Genomic DNA, 27,498 nt, shown 5'->3' with positions numbered 1-27,498 from the left:
CATTCACTGGACATGAGCAATTGCGTGCTCTGGTTAGTTACTCTACTACTAGGGTATCAGCTCATATACTGTGAGTAGAGAAAAACAAAATGGCAGCGCGCATCAAGTCAGATATATCACTTTGTTATTAAGTATTTAAAAGAAACAGAAATAGCTAAAAGAATACAGTTTTATTTCCCCAATATCACCTGTTCCACACTCCAGCCCAGTCGGTGGCAGTAATGCACCTTTAAGTTGGTTTGCCAACCACCAAAAAAAAAACCTGAAGAAGGAGCAAATGGCGGAGCGTGTTGCTGAATCGATCGAGGACGAAATGAAAACTCTACTCAAAAATAAAACCCCCAAAAATACAGGAAAAAGCAACATAATATGGAAGAAAAGTATTTGATGGGAAGAACCTATCTTTTTTTATTTTTCAAAAATTATTATTATCGCATTTTTCACAAATTGCTCCTGTCATTTCGCTGGTTTGTTTACATTCTTAGCGGAAATTATTCTGTTGGATGTTTTGTATTAAGTTTTTATTTATCGAATTTGCAAAAAATAAAACAAAAATGCTCAGTTTCTCAAAATCCAGTGACTGTAGATAGAATAAAACAGTTATTCCACTCAATCTCATCGTACATGGCTTATAGCTAACTCGGTGCTACGCTATCAGCTCATGCACGACTTGATTTCGTGGAATAACTGTTTATATCTCTAGCCACTTTATCCTGTTCTACAGGGTCGCAGGCGAGCTGGAGCCTATCCCAGCTGTCTACGGGCGAAAGGCGGGGTACACCCTGGACAAGTCGCCAGGTCATCACAGGGCTGACACATAGACACAGACAACCATTCACACTCACATTCACACCTACGGTCAATTTAGAGTCACCAGTTAACCTAACCTGCATGTCTTTGGACTGTGGGGGAAACCGGAGCACCTGGAGGAAACCCACGCGGACACGAGGAGAACATGCAAGCTCCGCACAGAAAGGCCCTCACCGGCCACGGGGCTCGAACCCGGACCTTCTTGCTGTGAGACGACAGCGCTAACCACTACACCACCGTGCCGCATATATATATATATATATATATATATATATATATATAAATGCCCTTCACAATTATTGGCACCCCTTGTCCCCTTGTACTGTAAAGATTAATAAAAAGGGTTAGAAAAATCCACCTTTTCATGACATCACTTCATCTCTTACTGAAAAAATGAAAAAAATTCAACCTTTAATTGAAATAAATTTATTCAGAGTAAAACAAATACCTCATCAAGAAATAATTTACAAATTCACAAAAACGCATGTGCCATTTTTATTTATTAGTACCCCTGGAAATTATAGTAAACACAATGTAACTGAAGCGTGTTTCCCTTTTAAATAACACATTTTTGAGTTGACTGGAGTGTATAGGAACTTTTGCTTCTTGACATAATATGGATTACTGCAGGTGAGGAACAGGGCTATTTACTCCATTTTTATTATTTACTATTCGATCTCAAACTCCATTACGAAGGCAAGAAATTGCACTTTAACGAGGCACCTGTTAACTGAAAAGTATTCCAGGTGACTACCTCATGAAGCTGGTTAAGATAATGCCAACAGTGTGTAAAGTGTCATCACGGTAAACGCTGGCTACTTTGAAGAATCTAAAATATGACTTTTTTTTAATTAATATTTTTTTTTGTTTACCACATAATTCCATACATGTTCCAGATGTTATTTCATAGTTTTGATATCTTTAGTATTGTTCTACAATGTAGAAAGTAGTCAAAATACCGAAAAAAATTGCAAACTTTGCAAAAGTATCTCAGGGAATAATATCAAATAATTGAAAAATGCATAGCATGGGAGCTTTAAGTTTGATTTTGGGCTAACCTGCTTGACACCAAAGACAATATAATATAAATATTCTTTATAAATACCACATGTGGACAGTAACAAAGTACATTTACTTGAGTACTGCACTTAAGTACACTTTTTGAGTATCTGTACTTTACTTGAGTATTTTTTTTTTGTGGAAACTTATGACTTTAACTTCACTACATTTGAAAGGCAAATATCATACTTTTCACTCCACTACATTTCTATCAAGGTCCTCGTTACTATGACGCGGCTTTGAAAGTGGATTTTTTTCTTTTCTTTTCTAAAATGTGATTGGTTTTTTCGCAGGTGACACTGAGACAGCCGATCACTAATCACTTGGGTCACGTCACGTCCATAGACTGGATAAAATCAAGTTCAGTGATTTCTCAGCAGTGTTATTTAACACGATCAGTTGATGGCAGAATGGAAGGAGGCGGTTCTTCTGGAGAATGCACGCACCCATGGCTTTACCTAGAACCTGTGTTTCAGTTTTCTGAAAGGATTAAAGATACATTTCATTTTAAATGTTTGCTTTGTTTGTCAAAAACGAATCACGTCACAATCTACAAAAACTCGCCATCCAACCTGCGGAAGCATATTGAGGTATATAAATGTTTTATTCCAAGAGAAAGCTTGCAATGAAGATATCTGTGCTTTTAGAGCTAGTGATAACATTGCAATACAGTGGCATGCAAAAGTTTGGGCACCCTTACTGAAAATGTCTGTTACTGTGAATAGTTAAGTGAGCAGAAGATGAACTTATCACCAAAAGGCATAAAGGTAAAGATGACAATTTCTTTTCAGCATTTTCTGCAAGATTTGTGTATTATTTTTGTTTTGTACAATTGGAGAGTGAAAAAAGAAAAGGAACACCATGAGAAAATTTGGGCACCCCAATACATTTGAGTTCTCTGGTAATTTTTACCAAGGTTCCAGACCTTAATTAGCTTATTGAGCTGTGGCTTGTTCAAATTCTTCGTTAGGAAAGGTCAGATGATGCAGATTTCAAAGCTGTATAAATTCTCTGACTCCTCAAACTTGTCCCTAAAATCAACAGCCATGGGCTCCTCTAAGCAACTCCATCACATTCTGAATAATAAAATAATTGATGCTCACAAAGCAGGGGAAGGCTACAAGAACGTAGCAAAGTGTTTTCAGGTAGCTGTTTCCTCAGACTGTAATGCTATTAAGAAATGGCAGTTAACAGAAACAGTGGAGATCAAGGTGAGGTCTGGAAGATGAAGAAAACTTTCTGAAAGAACTGCTCATTGGATTGCTAGAAAGGCAAATAAAAAAAACCCTGTTTGACCGCAAAAGACCTTCAGAAAGATTTAGCAGACCCTGGAGTGGTGGTGCGCTGTTCTACTATGCAGCGACACCTGAACAAATATGACCTTCATGGGAGAATCATCAGAAGAAAACCTTTCCTGCATCCTAACCACAAAATTCAGTGTCTGAAGTTTGCAAATGAACATCTAAATAAGCCTGATGCATTTTGGAAACAAGTCCTGTGGACGGATGAAATCAAAATAGAACTTTTTGGCCACAATGTGCAAAGGTATGTTTGGAGAAAAAAGGGTGCCAAATTCCAGGAAAAGAACACCTCTCTGACTCTGAAGCATGGGTGTGGATCGATCATGCTTTGGGGTTGTGTTGCAGCTAGTGGCACAGGGCACATTTCATTGGTCGAGGGAAGCATGGATTCGAATAAATACCAGCAAATTCTGGAAGCAAACATCACACCATCTGTAAAAAAGTTGAAGTTAAAAAGAGGATGGGTCCTACAATAAGATGATGATCCAAAACACACCTCAAAATCTACAATGGAATACCTCAAGAGGCACAAGCTGAAGGTTTTGCCCTGGCCCTCACAGTCCCCTGACCTAAACATCATTGAAAATCTGTGGATAGATCTCAGAAGAGCAGTGCATGCAAGGCAGCCCAAGAAACTTGTAGAACTGGAAGCCTTTTGCAAGGACGAATGTGTGAAAATCCCCCCGGTAAGAACTGAAAGATTATTAGCTGGCTACAAAAGGTGTTTACAAGCTGTGATACTTGCCAAAGGGGGCGTTACTACGTACTGACCATGCAGGGTGCCCAAACTTTTGCTTCGGGCCCTTTTCCTTTTTTGTCATTTTGAAAATATAAAAGATGAAAATTAAAAAATTGTTTTTGCTTAAAATATAAAGGGAATGAGTCATCTTTAACTTTATACATTTTGGAGATCATTTCATCTTCAACTTGCTTAACTGTTCACAGTAACAGCAATTTTGACCAGGGGTGCCCAAACTTTTGCATACCACTGTAGCTATGTAGTCTGGTTAGTCAAATGACTTTCTATGGATTTGCCTGCCAAGTTGCCGTCGCCTTGTCCACCGCTAACGTTAACACATAGCTAGTTAACTTGGACACTGTTAGTTAGCATGTAAAAACGGAGTTATGCTAACATGAATAACATTAACTTATCTGAAGTCCTTTCAGAAATATGTTTTAGCATAATCTTGCCAAATAAACAGAATGTAGAAATCTTTCTTTTCTAGTAGCATTAGCTACCCAATATGATTTCGAATTTGAAAAGAGTTTGCTAGCATGTCAGGTGGAGTTTCACTGACTAGCTAGCTTAACGTTAAACCACCATGATGGCACAGCACACGTTCATTTTGTGAATTCACATTTCTGTCTTTGGTAACAGCATTAGGTTTTGTAAACGTTGTGACAATAATACAACAATGCGTTGACAGAAAATGTACTTTTAATACTTAAGTATTTTTAAAAGTAAGTACTTCAGTACTTTAACTTAGGCAAAAATTTGACTGGACAACTTTCACTTGTATCGGAGTAACATTTGACCAGTGGGATCTGTACTTTTACTTAAGTAATGAAGTTGGGTACTTTGCCCACCTCTAATAAATACCGAAGGTCACTGTGTTAATCATCAGAATGCATTAACAAGATGTTAGTTCTTATCAGTGGCTCTTCATGTGTGACTCAGAGGATGTTCATTTATAGGCTTCATTATTTCCTGATGTAGATGAATGCGTGTGCTAATTTAATTAGATTATTCTATATAATACTAAAGCACTGTTGAATTCTCAATTCTGCACAGCTCTTTATAGGTTTATATTAATGCACTCTTTCTAATAAGTTATCATTTCTATAGTAATGGCTGATTTAAAATGACTAATATTGTTGACACGCCATATCTAACAGTAGATTTTTGTATTTGAGAAACCCATTACGGTTGCCTTGGTAAAGCTTTTTGCAAAGAAAACATTCTACATTTTATAACATTTATGGAAGGAGACATCAGAACAGCTCCGTGACAGAAATGGGAAAATCTTTCAAACAGAGGACTTTGTGCTTTCTGGTTTTCCAGTAACATGCCAAGTTGCTTTTTTTTTGTCCTATTATCTTAGTGTCAGAGAAAGAGTGAAAAGCAGAGGGGAAGAGTTTGGTGAGGGAACAACTGCATAAAGCTCATCTCATCTCCTTATCTCTAGCTGCTTATCCTGTTCTACAGGGTCGCAGGCAAGCTGGAGCCTATCCCAGCTGACTACGGGCGAAAGGCGGGGTACACCCTGGACAAGTCGCCAGGTCATCACAGGGCTGACACATAGACACAGACAACCATTCACACTCACATTCACACCTACGGTCAATTTAGAGCCACCAGTTAACCTAACCTGCATGTCTTTGGACTGTGGGGGAAACCGGAGCACCCGGAGGAAACCCACGCGGACACGGGGAGAACATGCAAACTCCACACAGAAAGGCCTTCACTGGCCATGGGGCTCGAACCCAGGACCTTCTTGCTGTGAGGCGACAGCGCTAACTACTACACCACCGTGCCGCCCTGCATAAAGCTCTTAAAATGTAAATGAGGTTACACAGCATTAAATTAAATGCAACAACAAATGGATAGAAATTATGGCGTCTTCTTTATAAATAAATAAATTCTAATCATTGGCAATTTCCTGTGGTATGCGAAGAATAAAATACTTCGGGACATAAATCATCAGAGCGGCATCGCTGATCATTTTCCTGACAGCATGCCCTGCTAATTTTCTTATTCTTTACAGAAGAAAGCATTAGTTAAGTATTAATACTGTATATGCTTATGTATGGACCATATAGTAAAGTATGACCAATATGGTCTTCTCAGATAAAAAGGGAGATACCGTAAGTAGCCAGATAAAATTCATTTTTTCTCACTTTCTATCTTCAACTACTAGTGTTTCTGCATCCCTTCCCTCTCTTCCAATTTATATTTTAATTTCCTAATTCTCGTCCCATGTCCGTCCCTTCATTTTTCCGATCCCAATTTAAGATGGGGTTATTGCTGTGCTCTCCAATGGGACAGTGAAGTCATATTGTTTGCACAAATTCTCATGAATTCGTAATCGTGTCACATTGTTGAAGGTGATTATCTGATGGTAGATGGAGGAGGACAGCAGTCATTTCATTTCACTCGATGGCATGGAAGTAAAACAGTGCTGGCTGGATTCCTTCCATGGCTTGTTTATCATTTGCTTGATCATTAGCATATAATATCATAAGAAAAAAAAGCTTTTTGCTTGAGCATATTGATTATACACTTTCAGTGGGCTGTTTCAGAGGACACTTTTTAACAGACTCACATTTCAACCACATGTGAAGCTCTGCTGCAAATGTATCTCACTTCTGTTTCAAGTTTTTTTTTTTTTTTTTTATTGTGCAACAACAGGGTATTTTGCTTTAAAATAGACAAATATTCTCTTAAAAAAATTACAAATTTCTTAAATTTACTCATTTACACCCTCATCATTTGGTGAGTGTTTTCCGGAGAGGACATTTTTGATGGACAAAGGATCCTGTCAGAGGCACTTAGTTTACAAAAAAATGTTACTTCCACTTCTATTGTTAACGAAAGTATACGCCCCAAAGTAAAACCTAGTTAGTGCTAAAAAAAATTCTGAATTTAACCAGTAAAATCTAAGTGTAATAATTCAAGTAGAATTAAATGAAATGAGCACAAAGTCAAAACTGAGCTGCATTTGACTCTTAATTCTTATTTATAAGAACTTATAAGAGGTATTACTGCTGTTGGTAGGACTGTAGGTGTGTCCCTGTAAAATAAGGTACAGTATAAGAAACTCCAGCATATAAATACTGGACCAAGTTGCAGGAATCTGTTGGTGTTACTGTATCCAAAAAGACAACCATGATTGTGAAACAGCCCTTATGGGAATTTTCTGTTTCCTCCTCTAGTGTTTCCTTTTTTTTTTCTCTTGACTCTGATCTATGAATAACACTGGCAGACCTGCCGACCTTCATATATTTTTGCATAGGAGCTCTGTATTTTAACATGAGTATGCTGGTTTGATTTATCACTCAAATATTTGCTTTTTTTAAACGCTACAAAAACTCAGACACCCCCTTGAAGCCCTGCTCTCATCTCACATTGACAGTACCATCACTCATATGCAGCACCATCGCTTTCAGAGTAAATGGAGAATGTTTTTGAGTTCATTAATGTGAAATAAAATCTATCAATGTATACTTGACTTATCTAACTTTAATTATTTTATTCACATTCACTGGATATGAGCAATCGCACGCTCTGATTGGGTATTCTACTACTAGGCTATCAGCTCATATACCCTGAATAGAGAAAAACAAAATGGTTGCTGAACCAACCAAGGACGAAATAAAAACTCTACATGAAAATAAAACCCAAAAAACCTTTTTTTAAAAAAATGGAATAAAAGTATTTGATGGTAAGAATGTATCTTTTTTTTAATTTTCAAGAATTATTATTCTAGCATTTTTCACAAATTGCTACTGTCATTTCGCCGGTTTGTTTCCATTCTAAGCAGAAATGATTTTGTTTGCCGTTTTGTATCAAGTTTTTATTTATCGAATTTGCAAAAAATAAAAATACTCTGTTTCTCAAAATCCAGTGAATCTGGATAGAATAAAACAGTTATTCCACTCAATCTCGTCGTACATGGCTTATAGCCAACTCGGTGCTACGCGCCTCATCGGCTATCAGCTCATGTACGACTCGATTTCATGGAATAACTGTTAAATATGTATACAGTTCACAGTATATATTAGGGATAATACTGTAAAGTTCCATCCAAAATGTCAAAAACAGCACTTAATGTTTAAACCTAAAGAAAATGAAAGAAATGGGCAAGAACTTTGGCTGAAAATAAAAATGAAATAGGTCTATAATGGAATATCATTGTCATGTCATGTCATGTCATGTCAGTGCTGGAATCAGTGGGTGACTACAGTTCCCAGAACACAAAGCAGCCTGCAAGCATGGAAAACAAGGAATGCAGTACATCACCCAACCTCTCTCACTTTCATGTTCATCCTCATACTGATTGCACACATCTTGACTATATCACAGCTCACAGCACTTAAAGACTCTCAGCTGTCACACTTTTTGTGAAGTATACACTCCATGTTCCATACCCGTACCTATCATTGCCAAACCTTGATATATTGCCATGTTGCCCTTTCCCGGGTTTTTTTTTCTTCCTATTGTTCTAGATTTCTGGTTTTCTGATTATTTTAAGTGAAGATTTAGAAAAACAAAGTGTACTAAAAATTAAGAAAAAGGAGGCAAGGTTTCGGGCGGCACGGTGGTGTAGTGGTTAGCGCTGTCGCCTCACAGCAAGAAGGTCCAGGTTCGAGCCCCGTGGCCGGTGAGGGCCTTTCTGTGCGGAGTTTGCATGTTCTCCCCGTGTCTGCATGGGTTTCCTCTGGGTGCTCCGGTTTCCCCCACAGTCCAAAGACATGCAGGTTAGGTTAACTGGTGACTCTAAATTGACCGTAGGTGTGAATGTGAGTGTGAATGGTTGTCTGTGTCTATGTGTCAGCCCTGTGATGACCTGGCGACTTGTCCAGGGTGTACCCCGCCTTTTGCCCGTAGTCAGCTGGGATAGGCTCCAGCTTGCCTGCGACCCTGTAGAACAGGATAAAGCGGCTAAAAATAGATTAGCATAATGCTAAACAAAAAGTTTGGCCTGTAAGGAGTCCGACTGCACGTTGAGAGCTGGTCTCCTTTCTCTAATGTAGAGCATTTTGTACAACAAGCAGTCGAATTTACTCTGACACTTTCTTTAGACAACAAAGTTATTGTTAATGTCTTGAGGTGCAATCCCATGTGCCGTCCAATAGTGTTTACCAATACTTGAAGACCTTTATGCTCTTCGATATGCTCATGCAAGTGTCTACATGTGTAACCAATATTACTCTCATCACAAGAGTCACACTGGAAACTATACACCACCTGCTGCTGATTTATCATCAGTGGCTTTTCCTCTTGCAGCTTCAGCGAATCGTTTAGTTTTCGGCTCACAAATACCAGTTGAATTCTAATATTTATCTTATTACCCAAGTCCTGTAGCTTCCATCTGATGACGTTAGCTGAACATTGGTTCTTGAATGGTACGGTGATTCTGATGATGTCCGGTTCTTTGACTTCGGGTGTACCAGGATGTTTACAAAGTTTAGAATTGACAAATCCTTTGATGGTAATGTCAGTTAAGGTTTGTGGGTACTTCAGGTGTAGGAACACTTTCCTTAAACGGTCACATTCATCATTAAAATAGGACCATGAGGATGATAATCGATAGGCTTTATCCAGCATTGTTTTAAATACGCCTGATTTATAGTCGTTGTCCACGTGACTTTTGTAGTGTAGGAAGAGGCCTGTGCTTGGTGGCTTGACGTACACTTTATTGTCGATATGACAGGACGTACTGAGAAGTTGTAAGCCGAGAAAGCGAAGCATGCCATCTTTCTCAATTTCCATAGTAAACTTTAAAGAGGTGTGGCTATGATTTAGGATATCCAGAAATTTAGAGGCTTCCACTTAGGCATTATGACTACTGTCCGGTGTCATCAACATACCTCTGATAATATTCTGGCATTTGACCTCGTTGAAGAATATTCTCAAGTGAACACAAACACGTTGGCTAGCAGAGGCCCGAGTGGGGAACCCATAGCGAAACCGTCATTCTGTTCATATAGTGTTCCATTAAATTGGAACAGTTGATGTTCGGTTGTTATACGAAGAAGATTAACGAGGTCTGCTCTGCTTAATTGTAGACCATACGTGTCATTGACCCAGTTTCCATCCATCCATCCATCATCTGTAGCCGCTTATCCTGTTCTACAGGGTCGCAGGCAAGCTGGAGCCTATCCCAGCTGACTATGGGCGAGAGGCGGGGTACACCCTGGACAAGTCACCAGGTCATCGTAGAGCCGACACATAGAGACAAACAACCATTCACACAAACACACATTCACACCTACGGTCAATTTAGAGCCACCAATTAGCCTAACCTGCATGTCATTGGACTGTAGAGGAAACCGGAGCACCCGGAGGAAACCCACGCAGACACGGGGAGAACATGCAAACTCCACACAGAAAGGTCCTCGCCAGCCACTGGGCTCAAACCCAGGATCTTCTTGCTGTGAGGCAACAGTGCTAACCACTACACCAACATGCTGCCTGAACCAGGATCCTCTTTTCCTTAATTTTTAGTACACTTTGTTTTTCTGATTATTGCCTTGTCTAGTTCATGTTGTATGTTCATCGCCTGATTTCTGCCTGTTAATTGAACCTGAGTTTCTGCCTGCCAATTTGGATTTGTTTGCTAGTCAAAATAAAGCTGTTTTTTTACCTGCACTTGCATCTACACCTGCTTCGTGACAATCATGTCTAACACTTAACAAAAACTTTCATGATAGTCATAATTAGAAAGTGATTCAAAACTTTGTTTCCTGCTCTCCTGTGCTGGTCAGTGCAAACTCGTTCAGACATTTTAAGCAGGTCATCAGTTAAAACGTCAGCTTTATGGAACCATTTCACAGTTTCTGTGAGGAACATTAGACAAGCAATTTGTCAAAGGACCACTTCGAAATGTACTGAGTTATGTTTTAGTGTTTACTGCATTTTCATGGCTGTATTGGGTATTTTGTTAGTGACAGATTCAGAAAGAGCTGTGGGTTTTTTTTTCCACCAATATGGAAAGTTTGATTCTTTTTTTTTAATCCTCCTTCTTCCTTAGTAAGCATTTTCTCCTGAGCAGGGTCACAGTGGATCACTGGGCATGAGGAAGGAATACACCTTGAATGGGATGCCAGCTTGCAAATTTGATTATTTTGGCTTTTTTTAATTTAACTACAGTTTTATTGGTTAACAAACAGACTGACAACAATCTGTTTATCATAACTAATTTTTTTAAAAAAAAGTCCTATTAAAGTCATACAAGATGTCAAGCCAGGTTTTTTTTTTTTAAATCTATCAGGTTTTAGCTCCTGAATTTATGGAGACAAGCACAGCCACATGTTTTCAGCACTCCTTTATGTCAACAGAAGAATAATTGAATTTAGCTGCATTTTTCATCAGCAATTTGGCAGGTTCACACTATGGAAAAATACTGAAGCAGCCAAAAGCTTAGTTGGCACTAATCTGTTTTTGCTTTATTTGTTTTGTCTTTCAGCTTGCCATCGTAAAGGCTTGAAACCTTCATGCAGAGAATATATACTACAATTTTGGCTGCTTATGAATTCAAAAGCTCTGATTGACATGTTCATGTCTGTGAACTGAAAGAAAAAAAACTGACAAATGAAGTATCAGGGCGGCACGGTGGTGTAGTGGTTAGCGCTGTTGCCTCACAGCAAGAAGGTCCTGGGTTCGAGCCCCGGGGCCGGCGAGGGCCTCTCTGTGCAGAGTTTGCATGTTCTCCCCGTGTCTGCGTGGGTTTCCTCCGGGTGCTCCGGTTTCCCCCACAGTCCAAAGACATGCAGGTTAGGTTAACTGGTGACTCTAAATTGACCGTAGGTGTGAATGTGAGTGTGAATGGTTGTCTGTGTCTATGTGTCAGCCCTGTGATGACCTGGCGACTTGTCCAGGGTGTAACCCGCTTCTTGCCCATAGTCAGCTGGGATAGGCTCCAGCTTGCCTGCGACCCTGTAGAAGGATAAAGCGGCTAGAGATAATGAGATGAAGTATCAGTATCACTATATGACACTTGCATGATCAGTTACTGGATATACAAGTCAAATAGACCTGAGATTTAATCCCTCATGCATTTTTGGGGGTGCAGGGGTTGGGTCCACTTTGAATATCTCATCTCATCTCATTATCTCTAGCCGCTTTATCCTGTTCTACAGGGTCGCAGGCAAGCTGGAGCCTATCCCAGCTGACTATGGGCGAAAGGCGGGGTACACCCTGGACAAGTCGCCAGGTCATCACAGGGCTGACACATACAGTAGACACAGACAACCATTCACACTCACATTCACACCTACGGTCAATTTAGAGTCACCAGTTAACCTAACCTGCATGTCTTTGGACTGTGGGGGAAACCGGAGCGCCCGGAGGAAACCCACATGGACACGGGGAGAACATGCAAACTCTGCACAGAAAGGCCCTCGTTGGCCACAGGGCTCGAACCTGGACCTTCTTGCTGTGAGGCGACAGCGCTAACCACTACACCACTGTGCCACCCCCACTTTGAATATATCACTAATATATAATTTAGAGGTTTATGTATAACTTTTGGCATTTGAATCTGAACTGTGTTTCATCTGAATAACAAACATGGTGCACACCTTTGATGGCTCAATGGGTTAAGTCTGGGGGTTACTGGCTGGGTGTTGGGTGTTCGCGCCTCAGTATCGCCAAGCTACCAACAGCCTAATTGCTCCTGGAGATGTGGGGAAAAAGATGTAATCTTCAAAAAAAAAAAAAAAAAATCACTTTTGGGGAAAGCCATGGCCTAATGGTTTGAGAAGCAGCTTTAGGACCAAAAGGTTGCCAGTTCAATTCCCTGGAACAGCAGGAATGGCTGAAGTGCCCTTGAGCAAGGCATCTAATCCCCAACTGCTCCCCAGGCTGCTCTGGGTATGTTCTCTGGCTAAGAGAGTCTACTAAATGTCTGTAATGCCATGAAATACATAAAAATTGTAGTTATTTTGTTCAAATAAAAAAAAACCCACTAATCTTTTGGTTTTGTCATCTGTCCTTTTTGTGTTATTTGTACTTTGATAAGACAACGTGTGCGCAGACTATCAACTTTCAGTTTCTTCTCCAATTATATTTTTGTGCAAAAACAATGATAAAGTAAACAATCCACTTCCTTTACATCCATTACACCTGCAACTGAAACCGTAACACAGCTACTGGTGATGTCTTATGGAAACGTCACCAAAATGAGCTAGAATTTATCCCATTGGAGCTCAAATCTAGGTAGATGTGTGGTCACATGACATGATTGTCACTGATTGGCTGCATGAACATACAGCAGAGCGCATCCCTGCCTACACCCCTGGGTTCGTTACAGTTAGCACACAGCCTCGCTTCATACCATTCTGTGGTTGGTTTCCCAAAAGCCTCTTAACACTAAGAGCAGCTTAACTAGGAGAGAGAGTGTTCATTGTGCTGCTTACTCTACCATTTAACGATGATCTTTGTGCTACTATGCTTTTGGGAAACTCAGCACTGTGCATTGCTTTTGTTTGACTGCTAGTGCTGCTGTTACATTTGATTTCAAAACAAAAATCACAAATAATCCTCTTTTAAAACATTTGTTAACCAAAGGTAAGATGATGTGGGTGCCCAAAATATGAAACCTTATATTGATTTTTCTTTTACCTCTGAAAGACAGGTAATATACTACAAGGTGTAGTATAATATGTTATGAATGCATTCAAAGTTCATTTTATACATGGCCATCACAGAAAATGTTCCTCGATTTGATATCTTTTTGTACAACCCCGATTCCAAAAAAGTTGGGACAAAGTACAAATTGTAAATAAAAACGGAATGCAATGATGTGGAAGTTTCAAAATTCCATATTTTATTCAGAATAGAACATAGATGACATATCAAATGTTTAAACCGAGAAAATGTATCATTTAAAGAGAAAAATTAGGTGACTTTAAATTTCATGACAACAACACATCTCAAAAAAGTTGGGACAAGGCCATGTTTACCACTGTGAGACATCCCCTTTTCTCTTTACAACAGTCTGTAAATGTCTGGGGACTGAGGAGACAAGTTGCTCAAATTTAGGGATAGGAATGTTAACCCATTCTTGTCTAATGTAGGATTCTAGTTGCTCAACTGTCTTAGGTCTTTTTTGTCGTATCTTCCGTTTTATGATGCGCCAAATGTTTCCTATGGGTGAAAGATCTGGACTGCAGGCTGGCCAGTTCAGTACCCAGACCCTTCTTCTACGCAGCCATGATGCTGTAATTGATGCAGTGTGTGGTTTGGCATTGTCATGTTGGAAAACGCAAGGTCTTCCCTGAAAGAGACATCGTCTGGATGGGAGCATATGTTGCTCTAGAACCTGGATATACCTTTCAGCATTGATGGTGTCTTTCCAGATGTGTAAGCTGCCCATGCCACATGCACTAATGCAACCCCATACCATCAGAGATGCAGGCTTCTGAACTGAGCGCTGATAACAACTTGGGTCGTCCTTCTCCTCTTTAGTCCGAATGACACGGCGTCCCTGATTTCCATAAAGAACTTCAAATTTTGATTCGTCTGACCACAGAACAGTTTTCCACTTTGCCACAGTCCATTTTAAATGAGCCTTGGCCCAGAGAGGACGTCTGCGCTTCTGGATCATGTTTAGATGCGGCTTCTTCTTTGACCTATAGAGTTTTAGCTGGCAACGGCGGATGGCACGGTGAATTGTGTTCACAGATAATGTTCTCTGGAAATATTCCTGAGCCCATTTTGTCATTTCCAATACAGAAGCATGCCTGTATGTGATGCAGTGCTGTCTAAGGGCCCAAAAATCACGGGCACCCAGTATGGTTTTCCGGCCTTGACCCTTACGCACAGAGATTCTTCCAGATTCTCTGAATCTTTTGATGATATTATGCACTGTAGATGATGATATGTTCAAACTCTTTGCAATTTTACACTGTCGAACTCCTTTCTGATATTGCTCCACTATTTGTCGGCGCAGAATTAGGGGGATTGGTGATCCTCTTCCCATCTTTACTTCTGAGAGCCGCTTCCACTCCAAGATGCTCTTTTTATACCCAGTCATGTTAATGACCTATTGCCAATTGACCTAATGAGTTGCAATTTGGTCCTCCAGCTGTTCCTTTTTTGTACCTTTAACTTTTCCAGCCTCTTATTGCCCCTGTCCCAACTTTTTTGAGATGTGTTGCTGTCATGAAATTTCAAATGAGCCAATATTTGGCATGAAATCTCAAAATGTCTCACTTTCGACATTTGATATGTTGTCTATGTTCTATTGTGAATACAATATCAGTTTTTGAGATTTGTAAATTATTGCATTCTGTTTTTATTTACAATTTGTACTTTGTCCCAACTTTTTTGGAATCGGGGTTGTACCATTTCTTGTGATATTATGCACTATTGTATTTTTTTGAACACAGTGGGTTCTTAACGTGACTTCTTAAAGCTAAATGTTTGAAAGTTTGATCCTCTTTGAATTTTTCATGCCTTAAATCAGACTGAACAAAACGAAACATTTGATAACAGCCTTATTATACACTTTAATGAATCGAGGATGCAGATGTTTGTGCTTGATAATAAAGATGGTTACAATGGTCATACAACTGCCATAATATTTATGCCATGTTGAAATGAGTTTTGAAAAGAATTTTTTTTTCTGTTATGGGGGGTGGGTCATACAATATGAATTGTTTTTCTCTTGTCATAGTAAAGACTGCATTGGCACCACAGTTGGTATTGGTTATTCTATGCCACTTCTGTTTCCAGTTTTATTGATTCATGAACAGTAGGTGAGAGTAGGGAGACTTGGGACAAGTTTTCAGCTTTTGTAGATTGTGTAAAATTCTTTGCAGGTAGCGTCACATTCGTATTGCGTTAGAGAGTATTTACTATACTCTCTTACCACAAGATTAGTTTCTCAGCTTGTCATATATACTGGCCTTTAGGCTTCACTTTTTCTGTCATTATTTTTGAGGGGAGACATGGGACATTCTGTTGGGAGACTTGGGACTTTGTGAGGAGACATGGAACAGAAATAAAATTCCTAGACATCCATGTTTAATTTTTATTTATGATCAAAACTTGTAACATACACTACCATTCAAAAGTTTGGGGTCACCCAGACAATTTTGTGTTTTCCATGAAAAGTCACACTTTTATTTCCCACCATAAGTTGTAAAATGAATAGAAAATATAGTCAAGACATTTTTCTGGCCATTTTGAGCATTTAATCGACCCCACAAATGTGATGCTCCAGAAACTCGATCTGCTCAAAGGAAGGTCAGTTTTATAGCTTCTCTAAAGAGCTAAACTGTTTTCAGCTGTGCTAACATGATTGTACAAGGGTTTTCTAATCATCCATTAGCCTTCTGAGGCAATGAGCAAACACATTGTACCATTAGAACACTGGAGTGAGAGTTGCTGGAAATGGGCCTCTATACACCTATGGAGATATTGCACCAAAAACCAGACATTTGCAGCTAGAATAGTCATTTACCACATTAGCAATGTATAGAGTGTATTTCTGATTAGTTTAAAGTGATCTTCATTGAAAAGAACAGTGCTTTTCTTTCAAAAATAAGGACATTTCAAAGTGACCCCAAACTTTTGAACGGTAGTGTATGAACTGTATGAAAACACAATGCTGGTACAGCGATAGAAAAATGTCAGTTTACCCAAAACCTGACAAGACAAAACAGTTCCATTCTCAAGAAGGAATGAAATAAGTTTAATCCTCATGCAGGTATATGCCCACATTTTAACACAAATTTTAAAACAATTTTATATTTGTAAACCACAAGAAAAAACCTGGAGCATGATGAACTGTCTCAACTCTCCCCAACTGGCCTTTTCGGAAAAAAAAAATTCCTTAAATGTTTTCCTCCAGAATTTCATCTCATCTCATTATCTCTAGCCGCTTTATCCTGTTCTACAGGGTCGCAGGCAAGCTGGAGCCTATCCCAGCTGACTATGGGCGAAAGGCGGGGTACACCCTGGACAAGTCGCCAGGTCATCACAGGGCTGACACATAGACACAGACAACCATTCACACTCACATTCACACCTACGGTCAATTTAGAGTCACCAGTTAACCTAACCTGCATGTCTTTGGACTGTGGGGGAAACCGGAGCACCCGGAGGAAACCCACGCGGACACGGGGAGAACATGCAAACTCCACACAGAAAGGCCCTTGCCAGCCTTGGGGCTTGAACCCAGACCTTCTTGCTGTGAGGCGGCAGCGCTAACCACTACACCACCGTACCGCCCTCCTCCAGAATTTAAGTTTAATAAATAATACTATATCCAGTAGCTCTAGGCTACATACTTTATTTCCTAACAAATTCTGAATTCACCAGCATACATTACACCATAGAATGGAGATGGAGGCGAAGTAGAAAATACAAGTTTTGGTTTACACAAATATTTACCTGCACAAATCTTACTGCAGTGTCCAGGTTCATGGCTCCAAAGGAAGTAGGTTACTCTCAGGGCCAACATCTAACTTCTGATGTCATCTAAAACCTGACTGGTTGAAATTAATTTTGGGGAATACAAACTGTCCCAAGTCTCCCTGCTCTCCCCTATGCAGATTATTTTCTCACCAGGACATTTCTAAAGCACAACTAACTTTGAAATGTAAAATTTAGGCTTTTGATGTTTAGGAAAAAGCCCACCATTGTGGCTCTGACACACATGAAAACGGAGCTACACTTGTCACACAATACTGCTATTTACTTCAGTATCGGTTCCAGCTCTGTATTATCCATGTCGTTGTGTGCAGCTGCATCTGTTTAGCCTCACCTGTGTTTTGTTCTGTTGTATTTGTGGATTCCTTTGTTTCAATCATGTCCTTATGGAGTTTGGCATGTACGTATGCAGTCATTCGAAGCTGTTTCTGAGAGTTTTGTGATTTCCAGGTTCTTTAGGTTTCCAATGCGCTCCAATCTTTGTTCATACCTCAGGCATGGATTTGGGGCATAATTCTTGCACAAAATAGCAGCACTGACAGTCGTGCCATCCGGAATGCAAATCACAGGTTTATATCAATGTGCTTGTTCAAATAGATTGTTTTTTTTTTTTTTTTTAATAGCAACAGCGAATTCATAGGGACTTGTATGGCAGTTGCTCAACATAACCTGAGGCTAATAATGAAAGGATTAAAAAATAAAGTATGATTGTTGATTGTGTGGAAGGAGATAAAAAATGAAAGGAGATGTTATAAGAAAGTCTTCAGAACAGATGACTTGTGCTTTCTCTTTAATATGATGGTGATTTTTCTTTTTCGAACTTCAAGAGAGTGAAAAAAGAAAGGCTGATGAGGGAACAACTGTTTAACATTGCTGTCATGTAAATGATACTGGAATTAACTTGTTTCATGGATTTTCCACTCCATTCAAAAGTCAAAGAGTCCCATATACGTTTTTCGTACGTACGTTGGGGAGGGCCTGTTAGAGAGCACACTCTGTCTAGGCCGTCAGCATGGTGAGATAGGGTGGCCAGTTCCTTTCCTCGCTGCCTTTAACTTCCCCAGTGTTTCCACCAGGTCCCCCTTCACTGCTGGGTGGACAGGAGGTGAGCCCCAGATCACCGTCCGAGGCGAGGCTCGAACCGGGAACCGTTCGCTTAGTGGTCTAGCGCTCTAACCACTGGGCCACTCCACTCCATTAATTGTAACTATAAATGGATAAAAAGTACAAATTGTTTAATAAATTTACAAAAAGAAATGATAGTTGGCAAATTGCTGTGGTATAAGAGGAATAAACCAGGATGCTCTGGACTCTTGCAGTGGTGCTTTTGTGGCTGAAGACTGCAGTTGACTTGCTGACTTTGGGACTACGGTTGTCGTGAACGGTTTTGCGCTCGCGTTTCCGTCGGTGGGGGGTTTATAGCATCAACGAAGCTGACTTTATGTTAGGACTGTTAATGTTGTCTGTTGTTGCCGAAATGAGGATGGGTTCCCTTTTGAGTCTGGTTCCTCTCAAGGTTTCTTCCTCATGTCATCTGAGGGAGTTTTTCCTTGCCACCATTGCCACAGGCTTGCTCATTGGGGATAGATTAGGGATAAAATTAGCTCATATTTTAAGTCATTCAAATTCTGTAAAGCTGCTTTGCGACAATGTTTATTGTTAAAAGCGCTATACAAATAAACTTGACTTGAATGTGTACACCCTCCAGTTAATGATTTTGTATTATAAAAAATTGTGTTTTATTAATTATTTAAATCATACAGGTATATGCAGAACCATGGCCTCACTTTTGTTTATAAATGCCTTGAGACCTCAAGAATGGCACAGGAATAGTTTTAAGCGTTAACAATAAATCTAATATAGTAATTTTTATGATTAAAATGATTTATATAGGTAGCGATCTGAGTGAATGACATTGACGTCCGTAACCTCACAGCAGGGTCTATCGGTCTCATCACCATTTCCACTATACTAAAACACAGAGCTGACTGCAACTCCGATCCTCCATTTTGAGCTAATTTATCACCATACCACGTAGATGTGTTGCTGGCGGGTGCAGCAACACAACAGAAGGTGGGTTTATGTTGCATTCATAGCCCAAGAATGTTCAAACTGCAAAGATTTGGACGTGTTTTGCGAGAAGTTCACGGACACATTGGGCACCTATGAAATGGTCTCTCCTCTGCACATTTTATTGAAGACTCATACGAAACCTCTGATCTGTTGAGAAGCGTTGGCTATAAACCCGTATTGAAAGAGGGTGCAGTATCAACAATTAAATAAAACTACAAGAAAAGGAAAGTATTTATTTTCATCTCATTATCTCTAGCTGCTTTATCCTGTTCTACAGGGTCGCAGGCAAGCTGGAGCCTATCCCAGCTGACTACGGGCGAAAGGCGGGGTACACCCTGGACAAGTCGCCAGGTCATCACAGGGCTGACACATAGACACAGACAATCATTCACACTCACATTCACACCTACGGTCAATTTAGAGTCACCAGATAACCTAACCTGCATGTCTTTGGACTGTGGGGGAAACCGGAGCACCCGGAGGAAACCCATGCGGACATGGGGAGAACATGCAAACTCCGCACAGAAAGGCCCTCGCCGGCCACGGGGCTCGAACCCGGACCTTCTTGCTGTGAGGTGACAGCGCTACCCAGATAGCAAATGATGTTATTTCAATGTTGATATTTGGTCAAGATGGTTGATTTACAGTTATAGTTGAACACTGATGGTGGATCAACCATTAATCAACCACTGATAAAATAAAAAGTTGAAAAAATGTGTTCGAATCAATGTAATGGTTGAAGGAAACATTTGATCAATGTTGAATATATGTTGATTTTGTTGTCATCATACACTGCACCACTGGACGGGAGCCTGGGGTGCACTCTGGGTGAGACCATTTTGTGGGAGGGGGGTTTCCTATATTTCATTGAATTTCATTTATTTAATTTAGAATTTTAATAGAGCACAAGGAACTATGAAGAATAGATTATTATTTATGGTTATGTGCAAATCTTGTGTGTGCAACATGTAAGGAAAAACGAACAGAAAATTCTACCGTACCGGCCACTATTTGGAATGGTCCAAATAACCGTCTCTCAGAAGAACTTTCAGAAGAGCTCGAGCTCCGTTGACGACGAGACTTGCGACCATAGACTGTCCGTGCTTGCGACTGAAGAAATTTGCTTCAACAACACTGGCCAGTTCTCCTCTTTGTGGTAGTGTGGTTAAAAATAGTGGTTAAGTGAACATGTGCTTGTACACATGGTACTCTGATGGACAAGAACCCTGTCCCACCTCACGCCCAGTGTTCCTGGCATAGGCTCCAGATTCACCACCATACTGAGTAGGAAAAAACAGTGACTGAGGATTACTATACAGACTTATTATGACATGTTATGTATTCTCATCTCATTATCTCTAGCCACTTTATCCTTCTACAGGGTTGCAGGCAAGCTGGAGCCTATCCCAGCTGACTATGGGCGAAAGGCGGGGTATCTACACCCTGGACAAGTCGCCAGGTCATCACAGGGCTGACACATAGACACAGACAACCATTCACACTCACATTCACACCTATGGTCAATTTAGAGTCAGCAGTTAACCTAACCTGCATGTCTTTGGACTGTGGGGGAAACCGGAGCAAATATTCAAATGTTTTGTTAGTCAGGCAGTTATTTGAATTGTACAGTAAGTTTAACTGCTAGTACTGTATTTAGGCAATATTTTATTGTCCAGGTAAAGACTGTATAATCCTTTCTGGTTCATATCATATCTGGTTCATGTCCACAGACAGGCCTTTCCATCATTGTGTACGGTGAAACATCAACATCAACCCAATTTCTCACCGTGGTGCAGTGGTTAGCACGGTTGCCTCACAGCAAGAAGGTTCCAGGTTCGAACCCAGTGGCTGGTGAGGGCCTTTCTGTGTGGAGTTTGCATGTTCTCCCTGTGTCTGTGTGGGTTTCCTCCACAGTCTAAAGATGTGCAGTTAGGTTGACGTGGGGTGTCCTTGGGCTGAGGTGCCCTTGAGCAATTCCCAGATAGCAAAAATCAGTTGAATCAACATTGAAATAGCGTTTGGCAGAGAACATTGAAATGATATTGAAAGTGTCCCCTTGAATTTGGGTTGAATCAACATTGAATTTTCAACCCTATCAGCATTGAATCAATAGTGATTCAACCATCATCTAAATAGAAATTTCTATTTAGATGATGGTTGAATCACTATTGATTCAATGCTGATAGGGTTGAAAATTCAACGTTGATTCAACCCAAATTCAAGGGGACACTTTCAATATCATTTCAACATTATTTCAATGTTTTCTGCCAAACGCTATTTCAATGTTGATTCAACTGATTTTTGCTATCTGGGTAACCACTACACCACCGTGCCACCAGTATTTATTTTATTTTATTTTTTTTAAAGGAAAGCGAGTTTAGTTGCACCAGTTCTACTGGAGTGAGCCGAGGGTTGTTGGTAAAACCCGGGATGGAATGGGACGGGACATATCACTCGGGCAGTGACCTCCCCGCAGTTGTTGCTAAAACCGGTGACATCCCATTCCGTCCCGGGTTTTAGTAATTGCCTGAGCCCAGCAGTAATGGTGGAGTACTCAGTAATGGAGAGAATGGAGAATGAGTGGATAGCCGCCTGATTTCTAAACTGGATATTGCTGCCATCTCGCCTTTACGTGGAAGAAGTGAATGAATGGAGAGCTGAATGAACAACTGAAAGTCAGATTGTTTCAAAACAATCAGCCACAAGATCGGCCTTCAAGAAGCGAGAACACAGACGGGTAAGCTCCAACTCTCATTTGGATAAAAAAACAACAAAAACAACACATTGTTTACCTGCATTTAGATTAATACATGTAACTTGTATTGTGTGTTTAAGTTAGCGGTATAAGATTATTTAATTGGCTTCAGAATGTGATTGTCTCAGTTCATCTGATTATTTAATTAGCCTTTTACGTTTTATCAGTGAAAATGCATGCATGTACATGTCTGTTGCATAAGTTATAACACCCATCCTGTTTTAATGAGAGTCAACCCACAATCAATGAACTCAAATCAGTCTTAGTTGAACAAGTCGGTAATGGTATTTCTTACTTTCACCATAAATGTTTATTTATATGACTTTGGTCTATAGCTGTCAAAGGCCTCAGCCTTAAAACCGGTTACCACAGTGATGTCACGCACTCAGGGCTGGCTGGCTCAGCGGGGCAGCTCGAATGCCAACTTTGCAGTCAATTTTAACTCTCAAAAATATATATTTTTTATTCCCATTTATGCAGCATACAAGCGTCAAGGATGGAGATACTATCCACTCAGAATTTTATTTTAAAATAAAGGTTCTGCGTATCTCTTTTAATGAATCATCAATCTAGTGACAGTCCAGAAGTAACTCAGCTTCAACAAACACTAATTTGTTTTATTTGCAAATATTGTATGAGTGTGTTATCCACGATATTGCGTCAGTTTTTAGTGGAAATATTCTTCCTTGCTAGCCATTCAAAATCCTACCCTTTCTTATGTCAATAATATCCCATCTCATACTGCATATCTTTTCATTCTAAAATGACATGTAGCTAAGAAATCCATTTTGTCAGCCTTAAAAGACAAAATCAATTTTTGTTTTCCTGTTCCTGGCATGGTCGATTTCCAGCATTATATGGCTGCCTTGGTGTTGAAATAGCCTCAGGCAGAGTAAAGCAGGCTCCATATCGTATTGACAATGCCACTTGATCTTGGGTAAACATGGAAGTAGGGCAGTGGTCAATTTCTGAGCCAGGAGCATCACTGCTTGGCTTACAGACTGATCAGGATTGTACAGTATTTCTAAAGCAATTGAGTAATTAATGTCACTGGTTTAAATAGTTGTTGTTTTTTCAAGTCATTATTCCTTCACATCGGCACTTTTTTTTTTTTTTGTACCCTGTTCACAAGAGATCTCGGAATTGAAAATCTGTCCCCTACAAAATATGTTTATACTGAAATATTTGTGATGTGGTTAGCAATTGTGGTGCTAATTTATTAGCTGGTGCTGCAGTGTTGCTATTCCTGTGTGAAGTTATCAGTTGTGCGCAATAACATTTATAGCACAGACACAATAGAGTTTAATAGGAGAAAAAAAGTTAAACGACTTCAAGCATAATGGTAATTTTTCACTGGGTGGCACGGTGGTGTAGTGGTTAGCATGGTCACCTCACAGCAAGAAGGTTCTGGGTTCAAGTCCAGCGGCCGATGGGGGCCTTTCTGTGCGGAGTTTGCATATTCTCTCTGTGTCTGTGTGGGTTTCCTCCAGGTGCTCTGGTTTCCCCCACAGTCCAAAGACATGCCTTGGGCTGAAGAAGAAGAAACCTTTATTTGTCACATGCACACTTCAAGCACAATGAAATTCATCCTCTGCATTTAACCCATCTGAAGCAGTGAACACACACACACACACTTAGAGCAGTGGGCACTTTATTGGTTTGAACTCTGAGCAGCTCTGTATTGTGTTGCCCCTTTGTTGCAATTTTCAAGATTGTTTTTGCAGTTTGTGCCACGTCTTTGTTGAATAAAAATAATCTTATTTCAATTCAATTGTGATTAATCATGAACATGACAATTTAAAATGTGTTGTTGAAAACCACCTGTAAAGTTAACCAAGAATGTTATTTAATCTGCAGGGATTGTCGTGAAAACAGTAAAGAGTAAAAGTTAGATTTCATGGGGTCCTTTAGAGGAGATTTAAATATATCGAGATATATATCGTATATCGTGAAATGGAGAAAATGTATCGGGATATTCATTTTTTCCCATATCGCACAGCCCTACCATATTAACATGCCATTGTTGTGTGTTATGCCTGATGTAAAGACTCTCGTCTCTGCGAGCCTACCACACAGATTTAATACTTGTCATTTGTAGGGCATACCTAACAACATGTGTTTTCTTTCTCTCTCTCTTCACCCCCCCCCAATCTGTCCCTCTGAGTTACATGTTGATCCTGGGATTGAGATGCTGGCCTCTTCTGCCCCTCGGACCTGCTTGATCCATCCTGGTGCCCTGTGTCTGGTCGGAGTTTTATCGCACCGCTCCTGTGAAGGACGGCCCCATGAGGACAGTTGAGGCTTATACCTGGAGGACGCTCTGGACTCTTACAGTAATGCTTTTATGGCTGAGGACTACAGTTGTCTTGCTAACTTTAGGACTGCAGTTATCATGAACAGTTTTGCACTCAAGTTTCCATCAATGAAGAGTTATAACATCAACGAAACTGTCCTCATGTTAAAACCGTTAATATTATAATCATGCTGTCTGTTGTTGCCCAAATGAGGCTGGGTTCCCTTTTGAGTCTGGTTCCTCTCGAGGTTTCTTCCTCATGTCGTCTGAGGGAGTTTTTCCTTGCCACCATCGCCACAGGCTTGCTCATTGGGGATAGATTAGGGATAAAATTAGCTCATGTTTTAAGTCGTTCAAATTCTGTAAAGTTGCTTTGCGACAATGTTTATTGTTAAAAGCGCTATACAAATAAACTTGACTTGACTTGAGTGGGGAGCGGCACGGTGGTGTAGTGGTTAGCGCTGTCGCCTCACAGCAAGAAGGTCCGGGTTTGAGCCCCGTGGCCGGCGAGGGCCTTTCTGTGCAGAGTTTGCATGTTCTCCCCGTGTCCGCGTGGGTTTCCTCCGGGTGCTCCGGTTTCCCCCACAGTCCAAAGACATGCAGGTTAGGTTAACTGGTGACTCTAAATTGACCGTAGGTGTGAATGTGAGTGTGAATGGTTGTCTGTGTCTCTGTGTCAGCCCTGTGATGACCTGGCGACTTGTCCAGGGTGTACCTCGCCTTTCACCCGTAGTCAGCTGGGATAGGCTCCAGCTTGCCTGCGACCCTGTAGAACAGGATAAAGCGGCTAGAGATAATGAGATGAGATGAGACTTGAGTGGGCAGCCACACCAGAGCGCCCGGGGAGCAGTCAGGGGACAGGTACCTTGCTCGTGGGCACCTCAGCCCAAGGCCACCCCACATCAACCTAACTGCATGTCTTTGGACTGTGGGGGAAACCGGAGCACCCGAAGGAAACCCATGCAGACACGGGAAGAACACGCAAACTCCACACAGAAAGGCCTTCGCCGGCCGCTGGGCTTGAACCCGGAACCTTCTTGCTGTGAGGCGACCACGCTAACCACTTACACCACCATGCCGCCTAACTCCCAACTGCCCCCTGGATGCTGTAGCATAGCTGCCCACTGCTCTGGGTGTGCATGTGCGTGTTCACTGCTTCAGAAGGGGTAAATGCAGAGAGGAATTTCACTGTGCTTATGTGTGATAAATAAAGTTGTTCTGTTCTTGTTCTTTGCAAAGAACCACAGATGATTATGGTAGGTTTATTGGTTCAGGCTGAAAATCATATGGGAAAGTGTCTTCAAACAGCTAATGTTATGTGTTGTACAATTTAAAAAAAAATCTAAATTACCGTTAGAGATGACATATTATACCTATTATAGATTGGGGCAGCGGGGGCATGGCCAAGCATCAGTTTGTGAATGGGAGGGGTGGGGTCACTGCCAGAGGAGGTGAGTGGCAAAGTCAGTACACTTGTTGGCAATTAATGTTGTCTCTGTGTGTGTTTTGCAGTTAGGATAGAAGGTAGAAAAGGAGGGAGAGCACAACGAAAGAGGCTCTCTCCCGACCAGAGCACGTGTGTGTGTGTGTGTGTGTGTGTGTGTGTGTGCACGCATGCGCGTGAGTGAACGGGATTAGTAAAGCTGAAAAGCAAGCACAAAATAGAAAATAAAGTCTGTGTTAACATCATTCCCTGCCTGCCATGCTTCACTGTTCCACCCACATCATGGATTCACTACAAAGACATCATCACCGTTCCCAGAGATCTTAATGAAATGTCTGTGACATGCTTTGGTCAAAATACCACAAGGATAAAATAATACAGCAGCCTTCTCACCGGGTTAAAGTGCATATACTGGACCAATTTCATTTTTTTTATATGAAAGTATGTCCCTTTATACACTCATCCAGAAGGGTAATTTTACACAAGGCCATCTGTCTACAGCAGAAAAAAAATAAAATAACAAAGTGTCTGGAAAAATCCCAAGGGAGTCTGGAGCCAGATTCGTGATGTTACCTGCGGAAGCGCCAGCAGGCTGCGCGAGCTTGCACGGTTTCAGTGCACAGCCTGTGTAGACCAAGCGCTCCCATTTCTCTCTCATTGTCCGGTCTTTTGGGAAACGATGAGTACTAATCCCATCAAGATTGGTGTTGCTACACCCTCCTACGATACACCTCATCTCATCTCATTATCTCTAGCCGCTTTATCCTGTTCTACAGGGTCGCAGGCAAGCTGGAGCCTATCCCAGCTGACTACGGGCAAAAGGCAGGGTACACCCTGGACAAGTCACCAGGTCATCACAGGGCTGACACATAGACACAGACAACCATTCACACTCATATTCACACCTACAGTCAATTTAGAGTCACCAGTTAACCTAACCTGCATGTCTTTGGACTGTGGGGGAAACCGGAGCACCTGGAGGAAACCCACGCGGACACGGGGAGAACATGCAAACTCCACACAGAAAGGCCCTCGCCGGCCACGGGGCTCGAACCCGGACCTTCTTGCTGTGAGGCGACAGCGCTAACCACTACACCACCATGCTGGCCCATGACTACTTTTATTCAAGTAAATTATTACTACAATAGCAGTTCTTCTACTCACATCATTGTGTTTTGTACTCTTTCCACCACAGCTCATCAGAGTACTCATAACATCTTTAGCCGTGTTCCACCATTCAGTCCTTGACACATGCTGATTTCATTGAAAAGCAAGCTTTACTCACATAAAAAGCAAACAATTCACTCTACAACAGTTCATTCAGTTCTCCAATAGGCTTCCTAACATCTTAATTAACAACCCCAATCCAGCGTCATTCTCCCCAGTCACACTCCTGTCTTGAATACGGAGAATGATGCCATGGAAATGGATTGGGTGAGGTTATTAGCTGGAGGTTTGTTTGTCAATCCCTGTGCAGTGATCACCACTCCAATCACCCCATTTTGGCCTGTTCCAAACACCACTGATTTCATTTCAAGTCACTTAATCTTGTTATGCCATCCCAGTGCACTCAGTTGACTCCCTGTTGTGCTATCAGTATTA

Source organism: Neoarius graeffei, chromosome 20 (genome assembly GCF_027579695.1).
Source record: "Neoarius graeffei isolate fNeoGra1 chromosome 20, fNeoGra1.pri, whole genome shotgun sequence".
NCBI classification, from domain to species: domain Eukaryota; kingdom Metazoa; phylum Chordata; class Actinopteri; order Siluriformes; family Ariidae; genus Neoarius; species Neoarius graeffei.
The sequence above is the reverse complement of the archived record's forward strand: the minus strand, read 5'-3'. Positions refer to the sequence as shown.